The sequence below is a fragment of the Pezoporus wallicus genome, unplaced genomic scaffold (genome assembly GCF_028554395.1).
Source record: "Pezoporus wallicus isolate ANWC-B61680 ecotype Strahan unplaced genomic scaffold, APGP_CSIRO_Pwel_v1 contig_7265, whole genome shotgun sequence".
Lineage (NCBI taxonomy): Eukaryota > Metazoa > Chordata > Aves > Psittaciformes > Psittacidae > Pezoporus > Pezoporus wallicus.
This window is the reverse complement of record NW_026635568.1, coordinates 1,552,386-1,565,408: the sequence shown is the minus strand read 5'-3', so window position 1 is coordinate 1,565,408 and position 13,023 is coordinate 1,552,386.

The window sequence follows — 13,023 nt, the reverse complement described above, 5'->3', positions numbered from 1 at the left end:
GGGACCTCATAGCAGCTTTCCAGTATCTGAAGGGAGCCCATAAGGATTCTGGGGAGGGACTCTTCACTAGGGACTGTAGTGTCAGGACAAGGGGTAACAGGTTAAAACTTAAACAGGGGAAGTTTAGATTAGATATAAGGAAGAAGTTCTTTACTGTAAGGGTGGTGAGGCACTGGAATGGGTTGCCCAGGGAGGTTGGGAATGCACCATCCCTGGCTGTGTTCAAGGCCAGGTTGGACAGAGCCTTGGGTGACATGGTTTAGTGTGAGGTGTCCCTGCCCATGGCATGGGGGTTGGAACTAGATGATCTGAAGGTCCTTTCCAACCCTAACTGTTCTATGATTCTATGAACTACAGAGACTCAAAGGGAAGAGGATATGGGTCAATATATACAGTCCTGCTGCTGCGAGTCCTCCTGTTTCGCTGTTCCTTGGAAACTCTCTAGTGCACCTCAAATATGGATTCTTGGCTTAAAGCAGTACTTTTATAAATATCTGGCCTCCCACCCAAGTTCAGCTTTCAAAGAGGCCTTGGAGAAGATGATAAGGAATTAGTCACAAGAAAGGTAATGAGTAACTTGTTCATGCCATTGGCTCTCAAATCGAGTATGCAGAGTCAAGAGTATCGTGTCTCTTCTCAGTAGCACCAGTGCAAGTTTGCTGTAGAAGATGAAATGTTATCTGGGATGCTTAGCTCTTAGTGTGTCCCGAGACATAATCAGCAGCTGTAACACTATTTTCAGTGGGGGTATGAAAGAGAGATGACGTTTGGGTTTTTAATTATTTTGTTCCGTGAAGCTATGTTGCCCCTATAAATAGCTCAAATGTTAATATTACAGAATTCTCATTGGAAGTTTAAGTAAAACAGAGAACTTCTGTTCCCATGTCCAGAGATGTCTCCTCAGGAGACTGCTGAAGTGAATGGGGAGATGGAGTTACTGCTTTGTTGGATGGTCGACGAATCTGTAACAAGGCACAGACACTCTTCTAAGAGTGAGATTATTTTAGCAGACAATCTCAGTAAATTTACTTGTCATGTAATTTAGCTTCACCTAAAGTCTGGTTTAGAGACTAAAAGTGGGAGTGCTTTTCTGATTGCAGTTACATGTCAGGAAAATTCTTGAATTTTACCTTCTGTTTCTGTCAAATATTCTCCTCCAGAATGACACCCACTAGGAAGGGTGAAAACTAGTTCTGCTGTAGTACAGGTCACTTCTGCCTAAACAGTGAGTGAGATAATCAGTTCCTGCAAAGATCTGTTGCACCATGTCTCCTTCTTTCAGTTCTTTGTCATTTATGGCTTCAGACAGTTGCCAGATGAAGATGCAGGACTCCGTAGGGTGCGCGTTGCTTGACATCTCATTTGAAAAAGAAAAAGCCCGATTATCTGCTCCCCAGCCCCTTGGCTTGTGAGTTGGTTTTGGTGAGGGAAGACGTGTACCTACAGCTCAAGTGCTTCACGCTGAAGCCCTCAGATTCTGTAGGCATCTCTGGGGAACATGTCGTGACTGTTACTGCTGTCAGCCATGTTCCGGTGTCTGGTTTCTGATGGTGCTTCTGTGTGTTGCTGGAAAAGGATGTGTCCAGAACAGATGAACCTAAAGTCTGATGAATTCCCATTTTGCAGCGTCCTAAACACACATCTCTTCTTTCCATGTCTGTGTCCTTGCTCCCTTTGCTGGGGTGATCCGGAAAGACTCAATTCTTTTACAGCTTTGCTACTACTGAAACTGTGCCTTTTAGTTGTGTGCTTTTTCATAGGCATTTTAGTCATCCTTTCTACTTGATTGACCTTGCAGCTGTTGAAACTTCTTTTGACTTTTCTAGGGATAAATATTGATGTTTCAAAGGCTCTAAGTTGAGCTTTAATTGTCTTTTGAAGCTTGTCAGGCAGGCAGAGACGGGTGATTGTTCTGCCATCCCATTTTTACTGCACTGAGGAAGTACTACAGGGCGTAGTTTCTGTGACTGTGGTTTCGTTAACTGATAATCCATGTCTTGTGTAGGGAGTTTTGTTTGCCTTCATTTGAGATCTTTTTGTTTGACATCACCTTTATCAAAACATTGCTTTCTAAAATTGTAGCTCTGTTGGGTTTTGGTATCGTGCCTCCTACCAGAATGTGGAACTTTATTATTTTTAGCATAATTCTTAGTAGTTCAATTCCTGTTAAGTACAGCTTTGTTTCTGTAGGATGAGCTGAACTGATGTAAGAGCTGACTGTTGCCAGAGAGGGGTGATTCCCTACCCTGCTCCTGGCTCTAGTGCTGCTTACCTGGTGTTACCCTGGGACTCGGTGTGGTGTCTGGGCTGATGTGGTTGGTTCACCTGGGAGCGAGCTGAGCAAAAAGAGAAGGGAAGTGGGTTTCTGCTGACTTAGAGAGTTGAATCTGCTCCTGGGGCACTTGTGTGGGTTTGAGGGAAGCTGAAGGGAAGGACTGTAGGGCTGGAAGCAAGGGAGTTGGGAAGCTTCTTGTGTGTGTTTTCCTATAAAGTAGAGCTAATCCAGTTCCGGAAGCCTGTCTGTGCCCTGGGACCGGTTATCCTCTGAAGCAGCAACTTCTTTTGAAATCTCTCGTCTGCATTTGGTTCAACAATTCACATAGAAAGTAGTCAAAACCTCTCCCCTTTTTCCCCTCCTTTGCAGGCACACAGAGCACACATTTGGTGGTGAAGACTCTGACTGGGAACCACGTGGAGAAGACAAGGGGAACTCAGATGTTAAAATGCTTTTGCAAGAGGCGCATAGATTTGTTAAGAGCAGAAAGGGCTTTTTTCCTTGGTGGCACAGGCACGACCAGCTTGTAATGGGAGCAACGGGATTCAGCAATGTCTTTCTTGGCTGTCTATTATTTTGGTGGGCTGTTTTTTTCAGTGGGTAAGCCAGAGGAAATTTGGTCTGCCTTGAGTTAAACCGTTTTAGTGACTTTGTGGGCAGATGACCGGAGCCGTGTGACTTTTGGACTTTTTGGGGACCCAGTCCTGCAATTGTGGTGTGGCTCTGGCTCGCCTGTGACCATCTGCCCAATCCTGGGGGAAAGGGGCAAACGGGTACACTCAGGGTTTCCAGTCAGGAGGCAAAATGTTCTTTGCAGGTGCCCTCCAGGGAATACCTGCTCCAGCTGGTGTGTTCTACAGCCCAGCCCCAGCAGGAGCAGCAGTGCCATGTCCAGGGCTTCAGAAGCAACAGTTGTAGTTGCTCCTTCTGCCTATGGGGGCTACTGCACAGGGTCTCAGAGCAGAAGGATTTCCTTCACTGCTGTCAAAAATGTCTCAGCCTGTCCCATTGCCCATTTGCATTTTTAGGTGTGAAGCTAGTGTGTGTGGGTAAGGAAATAAATAGGCTGCAATAGAGGCTACTGAAGATGAGAGGGAAGGCAGAAAGGAAAGTGGAGAAACAGAGCTGAACTCCCATAAACCCCCTGATGCTCAGGTTTGATTTCAATACAAAATGGCATTTAATGTTTTGAATAATTTATATCTAACCTTTGACATAGATACAAGCTTCGATGTACAAGCTTCAATGTACAAGCTTCTTGAAGACCTGAGAGACATTTCACTGAAAGAGATTTAAAAGACCCCCAAAATCTGAAGTGCATCTCTCCTTGAGGGCTCTGCGGTGAGGAACTCCAAGAAAAGCCAGGGACTGCAGCACTCCAAAATACGTAAGCGGTGAAAAGCTGATGGGCGAACACCTCACAGAAAAACACAGGGTGAAGCAGTCAGAAAACACTGTGCAATGGAGAAAAGGTGAAGTGCTCAAAAGAAAAAAAAAAAAGCCCTTTCCCTTGACGGAGAGGTCAAAAACTCCAGGGGATAGAGATCCCTGAAAAAAACATGGGTGCAGTGCTCTGAAAGAGGCACTAGGTGGAGAGCTCCAAAAATCCCTGGCGTGGAGAGCTGGAATAATCTGAGTGGTGAATGAGTCCTTCAGAAAACTCCAAGTGCTGCTGCAGCAGTCCTGAGGGCCGTGCAGTGAAGCAGCGCTGCAGGTTGCTGAGCGGAAGCACTGCTCTGTGGCTGCAAGGTGATGCACGCTGCAGGGACTGCAAGGTGATGGATGCTGCAGGGGCTGCATGGTGAAGCGCTCCAGAAGGATCTTCCATGAAGTGCTCACTCCTCCGTGGCTGCAAGGTGAAGCGCTCCTGTTCCACTGTAGTATTGCACAGTCGTATTCAGCATTTTGGTTCTTGGGAGTCCTTTTCCTTTTTGAAGTCCTCCAAAAACTCCAGAGAATTGAGAGCTCTCACAAAATGCCTTGGGTGGAGAGCTGCCAAGAAACAGTGGGTAGCTCCCCAAAAACCAAATGCTGATGATGTCCTGGAGGGCCATGTGCTGATGTACTGCTGAGGCTGCACAGTGAAGCATTCCAAAGTTGCGTGGCGTTGTGGAATTCCAAGGGGAAAAAAAGAAAGAAAATCCAACAACTTGAAAGTACTCCCAAAACCCAAACTGATGGAGCACTCAAAAGAAAGCTCTGGGTGCAATAGTGCCAAGAAGCCCAGGGCAGGGAGCACCCAAAACTGCCCTGGGTCGAGAGGTGCCAAGCATTAGTGAGCAGCTCCCCAAAAAACAAATGCTGATGAACTCCACGAGGCCACGTGCTGATGCACCACGTCCAGGCCTTGTGGGGAAGCACTCCAGAAATGGCAGGAATTGCAGAATTCCAGAGGGAAAAAAAAAAAATCAAAAAAAGCTAACTGGAAAACAAAATTGAAGCGCTCCAAAAATGCCCTGGGTGGAAGGATCCCTAAAAGGCCTCCAGGATGTGAGCTCCCCAAATGCTGCCGCATGGAGAGCTACAAGAAAAGCCAAGGGTGAATAGCACTCAAAAATCCAAAAGTGCAGAAAGCCCTGCAAAGATCTCCAGGCTGCAGAGCTCCCAAAACCCCCAGGGTGGAGAGCTGCAAAAAATCCTCTGGGTCAGAGATGTCACAAAACAGTGAGTAGCTCCCAAAAAACCAAACGCTGATCAACTCCTTGAGGCCATGTTGTGATGCACCACCTCAAGGCCTTGTGGGAAGCACTCAGGGAATGGCAGGCATTGTAGAATTCCAGTGAAAAAAAAAAAATTAAACATATAAAGAAATAAAAAGAAAAAAAAATAACAAAGCGCTAATAGGACAAAAGGAGATGCTGAAACGCTCCAAAAATGCCCAGGGTGGAAACTCCCATAAAATGGGCCAGAACTTGTGGAATTCCAGCAATAAACCCAAATGATAAAGATTGGCTGAACAGCACTGAAAAAAACAAAATTTCCAAAATTGCCTGGCCTTGTGGAATTCCAGAAAAAACCCAAGAGGTAAAGAAAATTTAAAAAAAAAAAAAAAAAGAGAAAAAGAAAGTAAAAATCAGAAAAAGCAAACCAATACCAGGGCAGCCCTGCAAAGATCTCCAGGATGCAGAGCTCCCAAAATTCCCCAGGGTCAGAGCTGCTAAAAAATGAGGAGAATCTCCCCAAAACCAAAGGTTGAAACAGAAAAAAAAACACAAAAAAATACACTCCAAGCCAAAGAAAACCCAAACCCAACTAGTCCCAGGTGGAGAGCTCCCAGAAATCCCCATGCTGCAGAGCTTCCAAATAGCTCAGGCTGGAGAGCACGCAGAGAGCCCCTGGGTGGAGAGTTGCCAAAAGGTGAGGGAGTGGTTCCCCAAAGGCCCCAGTGCTGCTGCAGTCCTCGGGGCCGTGCAGTGAAGCACTGCTGCAGGTTGCTGAGCTGAAGCCCTGCTCTGTGGCTGCAAGGTGATGGCTGCTGCAGGGACTGGATGGTCAAGTGCTCCTCAAGGACCTTCCGTGAAGTACTTGCTCCTCAATGGCTGCAAGACGATGGATGCTTCAGGGACTGGATGGTCAAGTGCTCCTCAGGGACCTTCCATGAATTACTTGCTCCTCCATGGCTGCACGGTGATGGATGCTGCAGGGACTGGATGGTGAAGAACTACTCAGGGACCTTCCATGAAGTAGATGCTCCTCAATAACTTCAAGGTGATGGATGCTGCAGGGGCTGCATGGTGAAGCACTCCTCAGGGACCTTCCATGAATTACTTCCTCCTCTATGGCTGCAAGGTGATGGATGATGCAGGGACTGGATGGTCAAGTGCTCCTCAGGGACCTTCCGTGAAGTACTTGCTCCCCAATGGCTGCAAGGTGATGGATGCTGCAGAGACTGGATGGTGAAGCGCTCCTCAAGAACCTTCCATGAAGAACTTGCTCCTCCATATCTGCATGGTGATGGATGCTGCAGGGACTGGATGGTGATGCGCTCCTCAGCGACCTTCCATGAAGTATGTGCTCCTCAATAACATCATGGTGATGGATGCTGCAGGGACTGGATGGTGAAGTGCTCCTCAGGGACCTTACATGAATTACTTGCTCCTCTATCTCTGCATGGTGATGGATGATGTAGGGACTGGATTGTCAAGTGCTCCTCGGGGACCTTCCCTGAAGTAATTCCTCCTCCATGACTGCAAGGTGATGGATGCTTCAGGGACTGGACGGTGAAGGACTTTTCCGGGATCTTCCGTGAAGAACTTGCTCCTCCATGGCTGCAAGGTGATGCATGCTGCAGGGACTGGATGGTGATGCGCTCCTCAAGGACCTTCCATGAAGTGCTTGCATATCTATGGCTGGAAGGTGATGGATGCTGCTGGGGCTGGATGGTGAAGAACTACTCGGGGACCTTCCATGAAGTGCATGCTCCTAAATAACTTCAAGGTGATGGATGCTGCAGGGACTGCATGTTGAAGCACTCCTCAGGGACCTTCCATGAATAACTTCCTCCTCTATGGCTGCAAGGTGATGGATGCTGCAGGGACTGGATGGTGAAGCGCTCCTCAGGGACCTTCCATCAATTACTTGCTCCTCTGTCTCTGCAAGGTGATGGATGCTGCAGGGACTGGATGGTGAAGGTCTGCTTAGGGACCTTCCGTGACGTACTTGCTCCACCATGGCTTCAAGGTGATGGATGCTGTAGGGAGTGGATGGTGAAGTGCTCTTCAAGGAGCTTCTATGAAGAACTTGGTCCTCCGTTGCTGCATGGTGATGGATGCTGCAGGGACTGGATGGTGAAGCGCTCCTCAGGGACCTTCCGTGAAGAACTTGCTCCTCCATGGCTGCATGGTGATGAATGCTGCAGGGACTGCATGGTGGCTGTGAATAACTTGCTCCTCTCCATGGCAGGGATGGATGCTGGATGCATGATGCAAGTGCTGCAGGAACTCCTCAGGGACCTTCCGTGAAGAATTTATACCTCCATGGCTGCAAGGTGATGGATGCTGCAGGGGCTGCATGGTGAAGTGGTCCTCAGGGACCTTCTGTGAAGAATTTACTCCTCCATGTCTGCAAGGTGATGGATGCTGCAGGGGCTGGATGGTGAAGTGCTCCTCAGGGACCTTCCATAAAGTACTCGCTCCTCCATGGCTACAAGGTGAAGTGCTCCTCTTCCATTGTAGCATTGCACTGTGGTTTTCCAAGAGCAAAAGGGCTTCCCAAAAACCAAATGCTGAAGCACTGAAAAAAACCCTCCAGAATGGAGAGCTGCCAGAAACGTCCTGGGTGGAAAGTTGCCAAAAAAACTGTGGGCGGCTCCAAAAATACCAATTGCTGCTGATGTCTTTGAGAGCCGTGTGCTGATGGACTCCTCTGGGGCCTCACAGTGAAGCATTCCAAAGTTCCCTGGCGTTGTAGAGTTCCACGGGGAAAAACGAAACAAGAACAAAACCCGTGAAAGTACTCCCAAACCCCAAAATGTTGGAGCTCTGAAAAAATGCGGAGCGTGCAAAACTGCCAAGAAGCCCAGGGCAGAGAGCACCCAAAAATGCCCTGGGTCGAGAGCTGCCAAAAATTACTGAGTAGCTCCCAAAAAACCAAACACTGATGAAATCAGTGTTCAAGGCCACTTGCTGAAGCACTCCAGAAACGCCAGGAATTGTAGAATTCCGATAAAGAACTAAAAACAGGCAAACAAGAAAAAATCAATTCAAAAAATCAAAGGGAATCGGAAAAAAGAAGTTGAAGCGCTCCAAAATGCCCTGGCTGGAAAGATCCCTAAAAAGCCTCGAGGATGTGAGCTCCCAAAATATTGCCACACGGAGAGCTACAAAAGAGCCAACCGTGAACAGCACGCAGGCTGCAGAGCTCCCAAAAATCCCCAGGGTCAGAGCCGTCAAAAAATGGTGAGAAGCTCTCTAAAAATGTTGAAAATAACCCCAAAACCAAACCAAACAATAAAATAATTGTAGAATTCCTGAGAAAAACAAACAAACAAATTGGTAGGATTCCAGTTTCAAACAATAAAACGAACCCAAACAAAACCCGCACCCACGAAAAAAAGCCACAACAAAAAACCAGCCAGCTCATAGGATAAAAGAAGAAGCTGAAGTGCCCCCAAAATGCCCAGGGTGCAAAGCTCCATAAAAGAGTCCAGGGTGAAAGTTTCCAAAATGCTTCCATGTGGGGAGCACACACAAAGATCTCCAGGACGCAGAGCTCCCAAAAATCCCCAGGCCCAGAGCTGCCAAAAGATAGGGAGTAGCTCCCAAAAGAACAATGTTGAAAAAAAACAACCCAAATCAAACCAAAAAACATTTGTGAATTCCAAGAAAAAAACCAACAAAAACCCAAACCAAAAAAAAAAAAAAAAAAAAAAAAAAAAATCCACCAAATGAAAACGACAGAAAAAAAAAAAAAAAAAAATGGTAGGGATAAAGAAGACGCTGAAGCTCCCCAGAAATGCCCAGGGTGGAAAGCACCCAAAGAAACCAAAGGAGAAGAACTCCTTGAGGCTGAGTTCCGATGGAACACCTCAAGACCTTGTGGGGAAGCTTTCAGGAAATGCCAAGAACGGTAAATTCCAGTAAAAAAAAACAAACCAAACCAAATTTGTAGAATTCCAGATTAGAAAAAAAGCAAATCAAACCCACAGAAAAACCCAAAAGCCATCACCAAAAAAAAAAAAAAAAAAAAAAAATCCAAGCTTGTAGGAAAACAGAAGATGCAGAAATGTGGCAAAAATGCAAAGGGGGGAAAAGCTCCGTAAAAGCCTCCAGGGTGGAGAGCCCCTGGGTGGAGAGTTGCCAAAAGGTCAGGGAGTGGTTCCCAAAAGCCCCAGTGCTGCTGCAGTCCTCGGGGCCGTGCAGTGAAGCACTGCTGCAGGTTGCTGAGCTGAAGCCCTGCTCTGTGGCTGCAAGGGGATGGCTGCTGCAGGGACTGCCTGGTGAAGCGCTCCTCCGTGCGTGGTAGCAAGGGGAAGCGCTGCTGTGGGCGATGTTGTGAAGCCCAGGGCCACAGGGTGAAACATTCCAAGGTTGCCGGGCACTGTGGGGTTCCAGAAAACACCCAAAGGGAAATTCTCTCCTAAAAGAAGAACGTGAAGCACTGGGAAAACTCCCAGGATGGAGAGCTTCCAAAGGGCCCAGGGTGCAGAGCTCCAAAAAATGCTCGAGGTCAGATGTGCCCAAGGATGCTGAGTAGCTCTGAGAAACCCAAGTGCTGATGAAATCCTTGAGGCCCATGTGCCCAATCCAGCGTCGTCAGGTAAAAGAGTCCAAACCAGCTTGGATTTGCAGAATTCCAGGAAAAAGACCAAACCTCAAAAGGCTCTCAAAAACCAAAAAGAGGCCCCAGGGATGTGAGCTGCCAAAATGCTGCCATGTGGGGAGCTACAAAGGTTGGAAAGCTCCCAGAACCCCAAAGGCACTGCACTCCTCGCAGCTGTGCAGTGAAACAGTCCCGCAGCTTGCTGAGCTGATGCACTCCTCCGCGCATTCTAGAACTTCCATTTGTGATGGAATTCCACAACAGAAAACAAACTTGGAAGGACTCCAGAACACCAAATTGGCTACGCAGAAAACCCAGAAGCTGATGCGCTGCCTCAGAGGCATGGCGTGGAGCGTCCCTGCAGTGATGCTCTCCTCCAGGTCTGCGTGCTGAAGCACTCCAAGGTTGCCGGGAAATGTAGAATTCCAGTGAAAAAAACCCAAAGCTTACAGTGCTCCCAAAACCCCAACATGCTGAAGCCCTCCAGAAATCCCTAGGCTAGAGAGCTTTTGAAACTCTGTTGGGTCGAGAGTTGCCAAAAAACCCAAAGAGTGGATAGCTCCCAAAGCCCAAACGCTGATGAACTCCTTGAGGCCACGTCATACAGCACTTCAAAAATGCCAGGTACGGTAAGTTCCATGAAAAAACCCAAATCTTCCAGGTCTTCCTAAATCTCAAATGGGCTCTCTCCAGATTCCTGGGATGGAGAGCCCCCAGACATCCTTTGAGGGAGAGCTCCATCAAAGCCCCGGAGGCAGAGCTTTGTGAAATCTCTGAGGGGCAGAGCTGCCAAAATGCACAGGGTGCAGAGCTGCCAAAAATCCCAATTCCAATGAAAAACCCCAAGCTTAGAAGTTTCCCAAGCCCCAGAACTGATCCCCAAAGCCACAATGGCTCCCAGAAAAGGCCAGCTGGTGGTGGGATGCGCCGTGAAGGAGTCCTGCAGGTTGGCGAGGTGAAGCTCTCCTCCAGGGTCACCTGGTGAAATATTCCAAACTTGGCCGTCATGATAAATTCCATAAAGGGATCAGACCTTGAAGGACTCCCAGACCCGAAAATGGCTCCTCAGGGTGGAGATCTCCTAAAAAAGCCCAGCGGGGAGAGCTGCCCAAGAGCCACAAGGTAGGGAGCACCCAAAACTCCCCAAAAGGTCTCCCAAAAGCCAAATGGTGAAGCGCTCCCCAAAAGCCTTGGGATGAGAGCTCCCAAAATGCCACCAGGTGGAGAGTTCCAAAACTACCAAAGAGCCAAAAAGACCCAAATGCTGATGTGCACTCCTCAGGGCCCCTCATCTTTGGAGGGCACAACCATAAGTGGTGTTGAACCTTGTTATAATCAAGGCTATTGTTCCTGCAGGAGCTGGTTGTGGGTGGGTAACGCTTCCAGCCTTCTGTGAGGGTGAGGCAGGTCTGGCTCCATGGTGGCTTTAGGGCATGAGCATCCCAGGAGGGAAACAGCCACCTCTCTGTCCTCCCAGCTGCTGGTGCTGCTTTATCAGGACAGCAGTGGCAGGGCACCCACTGTGAGGTCATCGGACGTAGGAACGCCTCTGGTTTCAGGCATGTGTGTCTTGCCTGGCCACTGCTTATGGAGAGGGAGGCGAGTCTGATAACTGGCTGTGGCTAGACACAGATGAGAACAGGCAGAGCACAAGCTGCAGCAGCCATGAAAACAAACGCTCGTGCTGAACGCAGTCGGGCTGGCTTCTGAAAAGGGAATTGTGTCTGTCCTCCGGGACGTGCACCAGCCCCACACGGTTCAACCGTGTCCCCAGAGCAACTTGATTTGTTACTGCGGGGCGGTGATGAATTGATAATAAAAGGGAGGAGGAGCAAAGCAAAATTAAATGGAATTGAAAACTCATTCATGTAATTTAGAAATGAAATGATGTTCTTTTCAGTTGTGAGCTAAATTCCCATCCCTTCCCAGAAAAAAATACCCAGAGGAAGAAATGAGGCAGTAGTTCAGGTGTATTCAGGCAAGCACAACAAAAAATGACAACAAAGAGGGAAGAGCGTGAAGGGAGCAACAAATCACTTTCCTTCTCTGACAGCATAACACCTTGTGAGGGGCAGGTACCTGAAAGAGGGCTCCAGAAAGCCTCCACACCTGAAGTTCCCGTTGGCAGGGGAACAGAAGTTGGTCTCTTGCAACTTACTGATGGCTGCTGGAAAACTGCTGCCAGAGTCCTGCCTGTTATTTCCCCAGTGACACGCTGTCTGTTTCTGAGGATGACTGTTCTGGTCGCCTTGTTGTGCTTGTTGTACAAAATAGGGTGGGAAGGTCCCTCAAATGGGGCCCGGCCCCCTCACTTAACCTGCTCATGAAAAGCATTTGCACATTTTTTCTGATTCTGAAGAGTCCTTGGGTTAGAAAGGTCTCTGTGTCTCCTGGACCTTGAAGCCCAAAAGCATCATGCTTCCAAGAAGAATACGCCCAACAGTGCCACAGGCAGGGTCACCTTCCACTAGACCCACTTGCTCAAAGCACTGTTCAGTCCTGCCTTGAACACTTGACCAAGGGTCAGTGAGTTATACCACAGGCATGTTAATGTCAAATAGCACAATGGCACAGGTCTTTGGCGAAGTCCTCCTACACCTTCAAAGGATGCCGTGTTGGTCTTTCTTTAAAGCGCGGGAAGCTGAGAGCAGCTAAGTGTTAACACACTTGGCTCCTTCTTTCTCATCCTTGTCCACAATGCAACCATAAACCCAGCCTCATTTTTACCTATCCCCTGACGGATCACTGTAAACAAACCCAGAGGGAATTAGGATTCAGTCAAAGGGACAGCAGCCCTTTTAACACTTTGGTGGCAGGCAATTGCTAAGGCTGCAAGAAACAGCCCCCAGCTCCAGACCCTGCACCAAAGCCTTGTGCATGGGAGCAGCTGCAGAAGGGCAAGCACCACACATGGGCCTGGCTCAGTGGCACTTCTTCCCTAGGTCGCTGGTCCACAGGCATGTGCGTTGTCACATTGCTCCTTTTCTATTGCTGGTGTTTCATGACTTCGGCCTTAGCCAAAAGAGCGTGTGGTTTTGGTGGGCATCCAAGTGACGTGGTAGAAAGAAGCAAACACTACATATTATGGAGAGGAGAATGAGTCACTCCTGTGGACTCCAGGCTGAAGAAAAACCCTCAGCAACAGAAAGGAAGCAAAATGTTGGGAAATCTCATTCTTTTAGGTAATGTTTGTTACCTTGGCATATGCAATCTCCTTCCGAGATGATGGAATCGATTCACCCTGCAATTTGAGTGCCCTTGTCTTCAGGTACATCTTCATCCGTGAGACGTTTCTCAGCCCCGTTGTTTGCCCATAGCTGGCATGCCGTGCCTTGCCCTGGCTGCCAGTTGTCCTTTGTGGGTGCTGCTGTGGCCAGCTGATGTGGGTGGGGGCCAAGCTGACTTCCTGTGCAAATAGAGGGGATGAGAGGCTGCCCGGCTGGATGGGTACAGGTCCTCCCTATGGCCCTCACCAGCCCGCGGGGACT